The 15,263-nt window shown below is 38.4% G+C and overlaps 1 long non-coding RNA gene across 1 annotated transcript; it reads right to left on the bottom strand.

The window, feature by feature from the left end:
• Positions 1 to 617: 617 nt before the first annotated feature.
• Positions 618 to 5,677, bottom strand: LOC116227290 (uncharacterized). The gene is made up of 3 exons (XR_004166533.2): positions 5,624 to 5,677; positions 2,411 to 2,546; positions 618 to 1,334 (listed from the first exon to the last, which is right to left on the bottom strand). It is a non-coding gene; the product is annotated as an uncharacterized LOC116227290 (long non-coding RNA).
• Positions 5,678 to 15,263: the final 9,586 nt, after the last annotated feature.

The following is a 15,263-nucleotide window of genomic DNA, read 5'->3' as shown; positions in this document are numbered from 1 at the left end:
TTCCTCCTCGTGCCGTCTTTCTTGCCTCTTCATCCCCATCCAGAGCGGTTCCTGCAGCCTCCTTTAGATCTCTCTTGCCCAGCAGGTGGCACAAACGGCACAGGAATATACAGCAACTTGGTTTCTTAAACCAAGAAATGCAGTGCTCTGGAAATCGGAATTGCTACGAATTGGGTAACGCTCAGCCTGCAATTACCTGCTGCAAGGCACATCAAGCTCAGAATTACAGCTCTACTACTCCTTCAAAGTGCTTATTGCATATATATATATATATATTTAAGAAAGATACTCACACCAAAAATGAAACAAAATTCATTTATAGAATCATAGAACCATTAAGGTTAGAAGAGACCTCTAAGATCATCAGACCTCTAAGATCATCAGCCCCAACCCACACCACGCCCACTAACTACATCCTCCAGTGACACATCTCCATGATTCTTGAACACCTCCATGGATGGATGATGACTCTGCCACATCCCTGGGCAGCTTGTGCCACTGCATCGCCACGCTTTTGGAGAACTTGTTCCTAATCTCCAAGTTGAGCCTCTTGTCGTGCCTCTGGTCTTGGTGAAGAGCAAAGGGGGAATGGCAGCCCCTGAAGGGCTCTGCATTGCCCCCAGAGCTGCTGATGTCCAGACCTCCTAGCAGCAGTGCTGCCTCTGTTGTCCCCACATGGTCCATGTTGGACCATATAACTCACAGGAGAGGAGGAGAGAAGCTGCAGAGCAGCCAAGGAGCATCAAAATTAACTGTTGGCCCCATCTCCAAATCCAGCCATGTGCCTCAGAATGAAATCCTCCAGCATCTCTGTATGCTGTCTTGTTTTTCATCATCTGTAATTGTTGGTGTGCAGCTTTCACACACATTACTCAGATAAGACTTTTTCTGCCAGAATTTCAAACTGATGAAAGATATATAACATTTTAAAATTTCTTTCATTTATTAATAATATACTGCAGTGGAAATGCTAGGTCACTGCCTGAACCAGTTATTGAGCATCTGGTGGGAAGACAGGGCCAACCCAGAGGAGCTCAGGTGCACACAATGTAACCTGAGTGATCAGAAGGGGTGGAGCCAGGATCCATCCCTTCCCAGACCTCATTTAAGGGCTGGCAGTGGAGGTGAGGGTATTTTCTGGGAGGTCTCTCCATACTTGAGGCCTTCTGAAGTTAAGTAGTGTCTTTTCTTTATTTCTGTGCCTACTGCTGTTGTGTTTGTGCAAGTCCTCACTTGCTGCAGCCTGAGACCGTGCTACTCCATTCATCCAGTCATTGCTGTACTTTCCATTGCATTATATATACATACATTCAAATTAGCAATAGTTATTAGACCTGTACAAGAGAAAGACAGGAGATGCCACTGTTCTTCAACGGTCATAAGAAATTAAGACAATTCCAAAAAATATTGTTGTTTATGAAAAGCATATGGAAAGAGGAGGAAGAATTGACACTGAAGATAATTTAATCTCAGAAGGTATTACAGGAGCAAGAAAAGATGTCCCTATTTGTACATCACTGAAATAATACTGAACCAAATTGATATTGTAACACCTTTATGCTTTATACTTGAAAATGGAACCTTGCAGGTGAACAAAGGCTTCACAAGAAACAAAGAAACAAAACTACCAATATTTTGTTTTTCAGTTTCAACAGAAACTGAAACAACAGATCCCCTTGGCTAATTCTCTCTGTAAGTTATTTTCTTTCCCAGGCTCTCATTAAGCAATGCTGAAGAGTAACCTGGACTCCAGGACACCCTATAGCAGCACATTTTTGCTGTTTTATTCCATCTCGCACTTAATTACCTTCAGAACTCTCCCTATTTCATAAATGCAAGTAGTTGCTGTGGGGCAGAATGCGTTGCACCTCACTTGCAGCAGACTTCACGGGCTTTCACTGCCAACATTCTTGGCAGTTTGAAAAGCATAGCCTCTAGCTCAGCTGTTGAGCTGCTCTGCTTACAGATGCAACACAAGCTGTGAAGTAAAAAAGTTGACCAGGTCCAAACTGGCCACTGGCTTATTAAATTATGAGGATATCTGTGTGAAAGCACATCAGTCTCCATCAGATGTGTTTTGAAAATAAATTGAGCCATCCTCGCTCATCAAGAAAGGCTCTTAGTACAAAACTCTAGGGAAAGTCATGTCAAGGCTGAATTTTAAGCAGCTTCTTGCTGCAAGTCAGTGTAGTTTAGGTTCTAGAAATATATTTCCATATTTCCTCCCTGTCTACCTTACATTGTGCCTACAGAATATACTTTTAATTTGTTAAATATTTGTTCTTCCTGTACTATGCTGATTTATAGTTACACAGTTAGATTCACTATTTGGATCCTTCCAAAATATGCTCATTGTACAAATAGAGTGAATTAAAAATCTGGGCAGGAGAGAGCTGACACCAATACTTACACTGAGGGCAGAGAAAATTACCTCCTTCAAGAACAGAATGATCCACGTGTTCCTATCTCAGCCAGCACTGCCAGGGTCATCACCATTTAGCTTTCATCCACATCACCACACTCTCAGATCTGCCAAAATTTGGGACCTGGAAAACCCGTTCTGTTAAAACCATGTATGAGGAACTCATCTCAGTGTCCCCACTGGGTGCAGGCTGACTTGGCAAGAGTTTGAGAAAGTGCATTAGTGTGGCACAAGGCCCAAACTGACAAATGCTTTGGAGAGCTATGTTACATCCCTCTGAGCAGGATATATGGGATGTACACCAATCATATGCCAACACAACTTCACAAATTTACTTCTGTTGGCAGGGAGCAGAAGGAAAACTTTGATGCATTTGCAGAGGAATGATAGTTTTGCATCTGTGTAGACAGATATCGTGGCATTATGTATGGGAGATGGGACTTTGGAAATTAGATTCCATTAGGTGGCTACGTATCTTGTGCTCCAACACAGCATTGTCCCCATATCTTGTAAAAGATATTGCTTTGAGTTTATTATACTTCACTAGAGAGTTCAAAACATGTTTTGAGCTCTATCCTCCTTCTTTAAGCAGAAACTGTGGAAAATCACAAAAAAAGTCAGAAGGCAATAATGTACATTTCTTAGTGACAAGTCCAGACAATACTTGAAATGATAAATTTCTTTTACTATTCTCTGAAGTTTGGCATTTCCTAGATTTAGCATGAATTCCCTGTGGTACGTAAGTTTCATTTATGCCCAATAGGTTCATTAATAACTGCTTGACTTACCACGCAGTCCTTACTAACAATAGGAATTTTTTAAATGATTATTGAGTTGCTGTCAGAACATATCAGATTTTCTATGTGATCTTGCAGGCAGAATTGTAGGAGATCATGTTTTGTTTACCTAAGCTTTGTGAAGCTGAAGAACTCCAAATTAGAAACTGAATCTGGAGACAAATGTTTTCAGTATCCTAGTGTGTTGTCAATGGCACTGTTTTGAAGCCAGATTTGGAATGTTTGTTCTCATTTACTCTTAAGTTACTTATGCTAGTTGAAAGTGCAACATGAAAGTAATCATTGAGTTCAGCTGTATCATTTCATATAAATCATCATGATGTATGTGAAAAGTATTAGTCTCATGCAGAAAAGATCACAAAAGAAAAGCACATAATTCTTACTGCTTAAATATGGCAAACAGGGTCAGTTTTCAAAAATATCTCTGAAAAGAATCTTTTTTTTTATAGTTGGCTATGGAAAAAACCATCAGCAATAGCATTTGTGAACACCTGCACCATTAAGCTAGAAGAGTTGAATTAGAAAATCAGTTCTTCTATGTTCTGCACCCTCAAAATGGAAAACCTTTCAGAACCATTGTTTCATTTTTACAGATGATAGTTTCTGCTCTTAGACCAAATTTATCTTTCAAACTAGTAAGTTCCAGATAGGCACTGAGTTTAAAAATCAAGTATCATAAAGACAGGTAGAAGGCTGTATTTTCTGCAAATGTGTCTGTTATGCATGAAAGTCTGTATATGCATGCAAGTGTGTTTGCAGAAATTATTGGTTACCCACTTAATCGACACATGTAATTCTAAAACCTGAACTTTGGAAAAGTCACCCACTGGAGCTAATCTAAATTGTTTTGATAGAGGTATATCGGGGTATATAAAGATGTGTTACATAAGAAATAGATGACATGATTAACAGAATAGTAATGTGAACTTGAAAATTGCTGGTTAGAGATTTCTAGTGCAAACTGCATTTCAGTAAGTTATCATTGAATATCACTGAATACTGAATTTGTGAGGAATTTAAAACACATCTTTGAATTTAAGGCAGAATTAGCGTATCTGTGTTCATAAAAAGCAGACCAGGCTGTCAAGTAACCATTTATTTATTTATTTTTAGGATTTTAGTTTAGTATTGCTTCCAAATAATGTCTCTCTCATGGGTCACATATGGAGTTATTGTCTCAGTTTTAACTGACATCACCAGCACTGTGTAGCATGAACCATACAATTGGGTCCATAGCAAATTTGAGGTTTTTTTTTTAATAGGAAATTTCTCATTTACCCATATTTTAAAACTTGAGCTATGCTGTGCATCAATTGTAAATGCAGACTGACACAGCCCTGAATATGTTCCAAACCAGAACTTACAGTGAGAGTAAAAAATGGAGACAGATTGGATTGTATTTCATAAAATATCTTGTAGATTTTTGCATAGCTCTCATGGATTTACTGGAACTTAAAACTGCTCAAGCACTTCTGAGAAGCAGTTTGATATTTCAGAATGTTAGGCTAGAATGATTAGTGTTATTAGTTGATTAAAAGGAAGACAGTATTTTAGAGTTGGAGTAACATGGATCACACAAAGATGAGGAACTGAAATAATTCTAATGAATTTTTTTTTCCATACATAGAAGATTAAGGTCTAGCCTCAACCTTGCAGATCTTAGCATGGCTGAGCGTGGAATCCTGCTGTCTCACATGATCTGGATGACAGAAGTCCAGGTTACTGTGCTGGTCTGGGCCCTTCCTGAAGTGATACACCCAACTGATAACAGCCACCAGCTGTATGTCTACCTACTTTAACCTTAACTATTGGAAATCCACAGAATCTGTTCCCTCTTGTCTCCTCTTCCAGTAAGGAAAGCCAGACTCAGAGATAAGCAATTTGCAGGTAATACCTATGTGTATTTGTTATTTTCTGTGCATCATCAACTCTACTGCAGCTAATTGTGTGATATGACCTTAATTAAAAAGAGGCAAGCTAGCCTACATGATGTTTCTGGGTAAAAAACACCTTCAGTGCTTGGGAAACATTACCTTGCATTAAAAGCTGTAAGTTCTTCCCTGCGCTAACAGGATTCATGCATTAGCTTCCCCCAGAAACTTAAGCTAATGTCAATATTTTGGATTTCTTCTCTAAAATACACCACGACTAAAGCTCAGCTTCTTTAAAACATCACTTAAACCTCTGAAACAAAGGAAGCAGTTAGAAACATAGAATCTCAGAGCAGCTAGTGTGGAAAGTACCTCTAGAAACTGCCGTTTCTAAACCACCTACTATAACAATCTTAAAGATCAATGTGAGGGAATGACGATACAGAAGTGTAATCATAAAGAGACTAACACACACACACAAAAAATACTATAAGGGGGAAAAAAAAAAAAAAAAAAAGACGACGACTGCTCACCAATCTCTGAAGATATAGGCTCACAGGCAAAAACTCCACAAAAGAGGGATGCCCAGAAAAAGAGCCTTACCCTATGGCAGTCAGCCCTTAAATGAGGTCTAAGAGAGATGGAGCCAGGCTGCACCCCTTCCCATCACACACATGAATTGCCTTCACCTGTGCTCCCAGAGCTGACAGGTCCTTTCCCCAGGTGCTCAATCAGTGGTTCAGGCTGTGACTGAAGAGTTACCATACACCTGCTCAAGTAGGATCAGTTAGAGCAGATTGCTTGGCTCTCTGTCCTGTCAGTTTTCTAATATTTCCATGGATGGAGATGTACAGCCTATTGGGTCAACATATTTCAATGCTTGACCACTCTTGCAGTGAAAAAGCTTTTTTTCTGCATTTACGTGGAATTTGCTGCTTTTCACCTTGTGTTCATTGCCTCTTGTTCTGTCACTGAGGAGTACTGAGAAGAGTCTGACTTCATCATCTTTACTTTTTCTCATTGAGTATTTATACACACATTAAGCGTTGATAAGTAGACTCTTTTGCACATGGCAGTGCAAAAACATATTTTCATTTTTTGTAGGTAGCCACTTTTAATAACATAGCTTTTAAACTCATTATATTGCTTCTCATATATGAAGATCTATTATTTTTTAGCACTTTCTGCTTAAAAAAACCCCCACTCATTGAAGGTTCTTCAAATACTGCAAAGGCTACAAGCAGGATCAGAGGATTTATTAACAAACATCAAAATGCAGTTGTAGCCACTGGTTTATAGCTTACAGAATGACAGTTTTATATCTTTAAAACAATTCTTTCCTCGGGTATAAAGTACTTTCCTTCTATGCTGCCCTTGTTAATGTGAAGAGTCTTAGTAAAAATTTAACTTTCAGAAGGGATGGTGTGCCTTTTACATTACTTCATCTTCTACATATATACATAGGGTCAGCCAAGATTCTTTGCAACTATCTTGAAGATAAAATTTGAGTTGATGAGATAGATCTCAGGACATTCCGGGTGCTTGGCAGCTGGATGGAGATGGAGATATGGCATTTTATGGTGCAAAGAACAAAAGATATCACCCTGTGTGTGAGATTTCTCCACACAAAAATATCATTAGCTGAAGAGGAAGGGGAATGAAGGATTGAGGTTATTTTTTTTACAAGGTGATCATCACATTCCTTCACTTATAGGAAATCTAAATTGGTAAAATCATTCAACTAATACAGAACACTATTTCAGATCAACCAAAAAATCCACAAATCACTGAATGTTTCTAATTCAATGCTATCATGCCATTTATGACTTCCTTTGTTAGTTTTTACTTTAGAGTAGGTTCCTGAAATTTGAAATACAATTTTACTTCACTGACCAGTAACCCTATGTTTATTGTACCTGTTAGTGAAAAAGATGATGGAAAAGAGTACAGTATTTTTGAGCTATCTGATTAATGTTCATACATTGTATTCTATAAGGTTACAGAAAGAGGCAATGGCATGTCCTTAGAATCTGTGTAAGCTGCTTTTACTTTTAAGACCATTTCAGATTCCCATTTGTATGGAACTGTTGAGTCACAGCCTGAACCGCACATTGAGCTTCTGGGGAAAGGACCTGGTCAGCCCTGGGAGCACAGCTGCAGGCAATTCACCTGTACTACCAGAAAGAGAGGCTGCAGCTGCTCTCTTAGACCTCATTTTTAAGGGTTGACTGAGACTGGGAAGGGGTTTCTTTCTGGAGATCCTTCTTTGGTGAATCTTTCTCCTCGAGACCTAGCATCCTCTGATATAGCTGAGTAGTCTTCTTTCCTTCCTTTATAGCACAATTCTATTGTTATAGTCCTTCTGTTATCACACCTTTACTGTGATGCTTTTTCCACATATTGATTTGTCAAATTGCTATATCGTTAAAAGGAGTTTTTATGTTTCTGAGCTTCGAGAATATTTAGTTCGTAGTCTATTATGTAATACTGTACTTTTAAATTGAAACTCTGTAGGAGCTAGAACAGTCAGCGCTTCACAAGAGAATGCTTGTATTATGAAGATGAGAGTTTTTATGGTCCAAACCTTTATAGACTGTGTCAGGCTGTGATAGTTACAATTATTGCACGTGTTGATTTAACCTATACAGTGTAGTCATAATACATTAGCCTTTCTAACTTTCCCTTGCCTGTCCTCTATTATCAGTGACATTTTCCTTTAAAGGTTCAGAGCAAGCGTGACTTTATGATCACTTCTAAGCTTTAACTAAATCTATTTTATTATTTGTTTCTATGGAATGCTGTTATTGAAGAAACCAGAAGATGGCAATCTTTCTTAACACACTGGAGCTAAATTCTACTGGCAATTACAGTTTCTGCTCTTGTACCTCCAATCAGCCAAAAAATGTGAGAAGAAATGAAGAGCTTCATCTTTTGTCTTTCCAGCACAAGTTATTGTGCCCATGATCTCTCTGGTATCTTCCAGTGCCTGTTCTTCTGGGCATCAGATCTTGAAAAGTCAAATAAATCCTGGTGTGTTTATGATCTGCAGACTGGCTTTGGTGCAGCCTGAAGGTGTTACCTTCCTGTTTGAGTATACTTGAACTACAGTTATTTCTTCTCTCTTAACACTGTTAGGTCAAGTCAGTCCCCTTGGTAAAACTCTTATGTTATTTCAGAGTTAATTGTCTTAAGGAAAAATAACACACCATAGCTCATGTGTTATTAATCTGCATATTTATTCTCCTGGACAGTGTTGTAACAGATCTCACTGTCATCTTTGTGTTTAGAGGTACTCAAAGTGTTTTCTGCAGCTCTGTTTGATGCATGTTACTCTGTGTCTTGCCATTGCTTTCTTGAGCTTTCATGCCTGTGACGTACTGGAGAGAACTGGTTCTTACAGTGGAGCGCTAATCTTTCCCTGGCATGCATGTAGGGTAGGTGTTCATACAACAAACATTTTGCATTTGTGTGCCAGGATTTTGCCAGAGAGAATCATTTATTAGATAATGAGTGTTGGGATGTAGGCTTGGAATGTGGATACACAGAAAATGCAAAACTCCTTAGTGTAGTAAAACTCCTTGATAAGCTGACATTGAATATGTTAACTGAAGCTTGTCATTATGTTTGCTTCACGAAGCCTCAGCAACAATTCCCAGATAACTACAATGGGATTTACCTCACCTGCATATAAGAAGTTTCAGTTGCTATGCAGTAGTGTAATACAAGCCTCTAAAAGCTTTGTTAAACACTGAGAGCGCACTTCATCATCTGCCAGAAATGTTTAAAGGCATAGCATCTCACTAATAATTATTAAATCATTGAGTCATGCAAAGAGAGGTATTCCATCTTTACTTAATGATTGTAAAATACAGGTCATTTGCCAAGCATGCACCAGCATATTGGATAACTGGAATTCTGTTGAAGGGAATTATCAGAGCATCGTATGATGTGTCTCAGAAAGGGAAGGAAAAACAGACCTGGGGTAAAACAGTATTCAGCCATTGCAAACAGTGAAGTTTTGACACTTCTGATATCTTACTACGTTCTGAAGTAGGCAGGCATAAAGAAACAACATTAAGTTTTCATAATTTTAATTATGTTATTAGTTTCCTAAGAGTGACTCAATCATAATTCTGTTCCTCTTTAAGGGAGAACTTGATGCTTCACAAACAAATGTCTTTCTATTCTCCATTTATTTAAAATAACGCTTTGCTGGCAGCTCAGATTTGGGATGTGTATGGATTTTGTTCTCCATAGTGGGTGTAACATCCAGTTGTTTTCTGCATTGATGATCTAGCCGTTCTCTCATATTGTCTGATGTTGTAGAGCTATATATCAGTTGCTATGGGACTTATACTAGTGTCTGATTGACTTAAATATTTACCTGCAAAAATGAAAGCATTTGTGCTGTGCCATAGAATTAGTCACTTTTTTTTTTTTTTTTTTCTTGACAGAAGAAAATTGAGTAAGTCTGGCCCTGTAGGTGATGCTGAGAGAGACTGGGAGGTAAAATGAATTTGCCAGCCTGGTAGTGATGTTGAATATTTACTACTTTCAGGAAAATTAAACCTTGAAAAAAATGATTAACAAATGAATTGTAAATGATTTTTCATTACACAATTTCTAACGTTTTATCTTGCCATTAAACAGTGCAGTTTTAACAGGGATGTATAGATGTAATGGGCAGCAGTGGATCTGTGAAGCTCTCCTTTATTATTAATTTCTTTTTTTCAATTGGCTTTAAGATAGATTCTTTGATTCTCATCACGTTTTCAAAACCACTTGTACATATGATTTTAAGTGCAGATGATTTGAAAACTCCCAGGATCCCTATCTGACTTCTGTGATTTTGCCTTTTTATATTGCAGTGAAGGTACTGAAGGAACAACTGATCCTACTTCAAAAATGTATCTTTACCTTGTTATATTGCATTTAAGGGGGGAAATGTTTACTATTTCAGCATCTAATTTTTTACTATTCTCTGATGGCTTTAGTGGTATAAGCAGTGGTATAAGCTCTAATATTTGAGAGAGACACTGATTAATGATTCTATAGTTCTAATAAGGAACGGGCTACTGAAGTGCAGTGAAAAACTGTGCAAAGATTAAGGTTTTTCTACACTGGTAGAATGGAAATAGACTTTTGAGTAAAATATTTTAGGAAACAAATTTAGTAAGAGACCAATTAGGGAAAAAAGTCCAATTACATGCATAAGTGCAGATATCTGGCTTTTCCTCTCAAAGATTTTTCCCCTGAAGTTATAAAGTAAGAGTAATTACTATTAACAAAATTTTCTGATCATTTATTCTACCTGGATTTTCAGGAGTACATTTTCAGATCATGGATTATATGTGCATATCTCATTATCGCTAATGAGAATTTCCAAGTGGCATATAATTTTACTGTGCTACTTAGTCTGACTTGTATTACATATGTCAGTCTGTGTTTCTACTGCTACTTCAATAGTATTTAAATATTAATATTTAAAGGTCAAACTTAGTTTGCAGTGATATTAGAATATGTTAAATTTCATCTGACTTGAGTAGAACTTTCTTGGGACAGTATTCACTAGAAAAGGAAAAAGGCTATCACTAACACTTCCTTGCCTTTTTAAATGTATCTTTATTTTCCTCACTCCATTATAAACTGATCAGTTTCCATTTGAATGAGGGAGGAGTGGAATTTGTGAAGGAATGAAATATAATTCATACTGCTGTCAAGGGGAGCGAGCTGTCGCTCTTCTTTGCATCTGAAGAACCTTCCACTGAATTAGTTATATCTGAAGGTCTTTGCTGGTTTTCCAGATGAAAACCCCACCTCTCAGTGCTGGGTTATTGAAACAAACATGGAATGTGTTTCAACAAAAAGGCACTTTGGAATAAAAAGAAATGCTACATGTTGAATGCAATGGTGTGATAAAGAGTGTCCCAATTTAAATAGCTTTTGTAAAGATTCAGATTTTGTGCCCGTGAATATTTAGGTATGTGAGCAGCTGAACTGCATATTGTACTGTATGTACGTGGAGGTTTCATGCCATAATTTTGTTTACATATTGTGGACGTGGTAGTAATTAAGAATGAGTGAAATTTTTATTGAATGTTGGTCATATAGACCTCTCTGATGCTGGCAAACAGTGCAGCTTGACATGTTTTATCATTTAAAAAAAAAACCTAGGAAGCAACAGGGAAACTATTTAGAGAATGTGTCAAATCACCATAGATGTGAGCAGAAGTGTGATTTTTTTTTTTTTTTTTTTTTTTTTTTGCTTCAGTGGAATAAGATCTGTCTCCAAGAGCCTAGCAGCCTAAATGATCTTGTCCTAAATTTGTATTTGCAGTTTTTTGCTACTTGAGTTGAGTTATAGGCTGTGTTTTTTTTATTAACCATGTGTCTACACACTGTACCATTTGAGAGTATGCTGGTTGTTCATATGCAACTTGAAGAGACCATTAGTGGATGGCTAATGCAGGGCTTTGAGGTGGCAAATTAAGACAGTCTGTCTTTCTTTTTCACTCAATGTTTTACTTAACCCAATCATCTTAGAACAAAACTTTCTGTATCTGTACCATGCATTGGTAACTCTAGCTTTTGCAGTCAGATACAAAACCAGAAAGACTTAAATATATACACTTTGCATACAAGAAATTATCATCAGCCATATAGCTGGTTATCTGAAATATAGCATTCAAAAGAATGATGTTCTCTCTTTGTAAAAGTCTGATATGAAGTTATTACTAATTTTGTGACTCTCAACAGCTAAATGCCATTAATCAGTGTGATTTTACCACTTCAGCTGGTGCTGAATAATCAAATGCTCTTGCTGTATCTCTAGATGCCTCTTCTAACACAATACCAATGAGTAAATAGTTTTAGATACATAGAAGGAAATATTTTAACTGGGATGTGATGTAAGTAGCTGATCTTTTATCACTTTCAGCTTATCAAAGAAAAAATATTTTTAATAGCTTAGTTAAATCTTCCTGAATTCAATAGATGAACTGCTCCTCTGGAGTGTGTATATGGGTGTATGGGAACTGCTGAATCATGGCCTGAACCTCTGATTGACCACCTGAGGTGAGCAATGAGTCAGCCCTGGGAGCACAGGTGAAGGCAATTCACCTGTGCTACTGGAAGGAGTGGAGCCTGGCTGCACCTCTCTTAGACCCATTTAAGAGCTGATTGTCACTGGGGAAGGACCTCTTTTGGAGATGGCTCCTCTTGAAGTCACTGTGCCCAAGTCTGGAGACCCCAGTACAAGAAAGACAGGGAACTGTTGGAGAGGGTCCAGAGGAGGACCACAAGGATGATCAGGGGACTGGAGCACCTCTCCTATGAAGACAGGCTGAAGGAGCTGGGCTTGTTCAGCCTGGAGAAAAGAAGGCTGCGGGGTGACCTCACTGCAGCCTTTCAGTATCTAAAGGGAGCCTACAAACAGGAGGGGAGTCAACTCTTTGAAAGGGTGAGTGACAGCAGGACAAGGGGAAATGGTTTTAAGTTGAGGGGAGATTTAAGTTGGATGTCAGGGGGAAGTTCTTTACAGAGAGAGTGGTGAGGTACTGGAACAGGCTGCCCAGAGAGGTAGTGGATGCCCTGTCCCTGGAGGTGTTCAAGGCCAGATTGGATGGGGCCCTGGGCAGCCTGGTCTAGCATTAGGTGGGATGGTTGGTGGCCCTGTGGCAAGGGGGTTGGAGATTCATGATCCTTGAGGTCCCTTCCAACCCTGGCCATTCTGTGATTCTGTGAGTCTTCTCAGCGAGCCCAGGACAAGGGTAAGCTTTCCATCCATTCTTCTTTAGTGTGATAACCTGTTTAGCCTAACTTTCTTGTGTATTTCTTAATTATGACATTGTATATTCATTGATTATACAACAGGATGTTAACAAGAACCTACTGATTTTCTGCTGCTGTAGAAACCACCCTAACCAGGAGGAGTTGTAAATAAAAAGAGCACCCTCTGGCTTTGTATTTGTCTTGCACATGTATTTCTCTTTAAATATGGAAAACGATGCTTAGTTTTTCAAGTAGGTAGTCCATTTTGGATTTGGCTGTAATTTCACAAGCTAGCTTAGGAAGTAATTTTTGTTGAAGAAATGAAAAATGTGCAGAATCTGAAGAGACTTTACAGGCATCTTGAGTTGTATTGTGGTCTTTTAACTCATCATAGAGTATATACAGAGGAAGGGGGGTCTGAACACTTCTGTTGCCCATTGGTGTGGAGATGAGACTGGATATACACCTCTTCCCTTTCTGTACTGTCACCCTTCATTACTACCTTATCAGACAGGGCGTTGGGTTTTTTTTGTCTAGAGGAGAGAAACTGATACAGATATTTTCCTTTAACTCATGTGTGACCAAAAAATGCTCATGAGTCACTGTTTCCAAAGCAAGGAGCTAGCTAGTGATTTGATTGGTGTGTCCCACTGATAGCAATATTTGCCTAGAAATGAATTGAGTTTTATTGAAGTGTTAAAAGATGAATACCCCCAAATTAATGCATGTGCTATCTCTACTAGCACAAAAATTTTGGCACAAATGAATTGATTCTTCTGGAAAAGTGAGTGCACTGCTCCTTCTGGTTTGTTTGCTTTTCAAGCATGAAGTTCAAAATTGCTTTTGTTGCAATATGAAATTGCATATTGCAGATTGGAACTCCAGTAATCTTTTTATCCTTGACACTGTGGTGACTCTTAACAAGATAAGGCTGAGTTGGACTGAGATGAGAACATGGCTTCATGTGAAATGATGATCAATCTTTTGCCTGGTTCAGCTATACTTTTCCAGCCACTTTTTCATTTTTTATATTTAAATTGAGGAAGGTTAAAACTAATATAGGTTTAAAAGATTTTCTATCACTTACTGCTACTGCCAGTGGAGTGTTGCCCATCTGATTCCTGTGACTCTCTAGAATAAGAAGGTTAAATGCTCTTTTTACTAGCTGTAAAAGAGAAACCAAAGGACAAGTGTAGGTATAACCCATTCTAGGGACCAGCAAGGATATTCCTGCCTGTGTTTTCTTATTACCTGCAGGAGCTGCACATTTATAACAGAGACCATGACAAAAGCAGTCTTGAGGGTAGGATCCTTCCATTTTTCTGATGTCAGTCACACGGCACTGTTGCAAAGATAAATAGGTATGGCAAAGCAGCCATATCGCAGCCTAGTTAGTTCTACCTCTTTTATATATATAATAGATAAGCAGTCAGTCATCCACAGCTTGGATGATGCTGGTGGCTGATTATAAATGGGTACAAAATACTGTGCCTTTTGCAAGAAATGTGTTAGTATCTGTAGTCTAGTCAGATTACCACTAGAAATATTCTGTGTGGATGTCTGCAGTTCATTTCAACAGAGTGTGTCAACCCACAAGGTTTTATGAAGGGCATGCTGAAATATTGTGCAATTGTAATCCTGTCTGTTTTGCCATTTCTTGTTCCATTTTAGTATGTGCTGCATTTTCATTCTTCTCCAACTAGTGCCTGTGTTCTTCCTTAAAAGCATATACCTCAACCTTAAATTGCATTTGTAGATCAAAAGGTATCCGTAAGGATAGCCTCTTCCTTCTCAACAAAGCTGCTTTCAGAGAATGGTACTTGCTGATTGGTGTGACAAGAGGCAACTTTGAATGATTTTTCCCATGTTAGCAGAGCACCTGCAAAGTTTGTTCAGCCAGAAGCACAAATGAAAACACTTAATTCCTTGTCTGTCTTCAGCACTAGGCCCATTAGCTAAGTTGCTCTTGTGCAAATACACTGACAGTAAAGGTGCTACTACACAGGTGAAACTGAGCACCTCATCTGACCTACACAGCCTTCCCTCTTGATGATAATATAAAAGAAATAAAAAGACAGTATAAAGCTTAGATCTTGCTGCTTTTCTAGGTAGTAAAAATATTCTTTCACAGAAAGATGTGGGTTGGTTCAAATAAGAGTCAAAGTGGCTGAATGAAGTGGCTGTGACTTCTTTAGGTGTTAACAGCTGTTATGTGATAGAGGTTGTAGATGCCAGCATATGCATTCCAACACTCCATTCAGGGAAAAAGCAAAGTCAGGGATGGTGTAGAGACAGCACGTGGTAAAGGACAACAACTGTGATATCCATTTTAGCTTTTTTGATAGAGGGGCTTGAGAGTTCAACAGGGCTCTGTAGTACCCTCTGAATCCGGTAGTGGCTTAA

This window comes from Phasianus colchicus, chromosome 7 (assembly GCF_987193195.1).
Source record: "Phasianus colchicus chromosome 7, bPhaCol1.hap1.1, whole genome shotgun sequence".
NCBI lineage: Eukaryota > Metazoa > Chordata > Aves > Galliformes > Phasianidae > Phasianus > Phasianus colchicus.
Note: the sequence above shows the minus strand (reverse complement) of the source record. Positions and strands in the feature narration are given on the sequence as shown.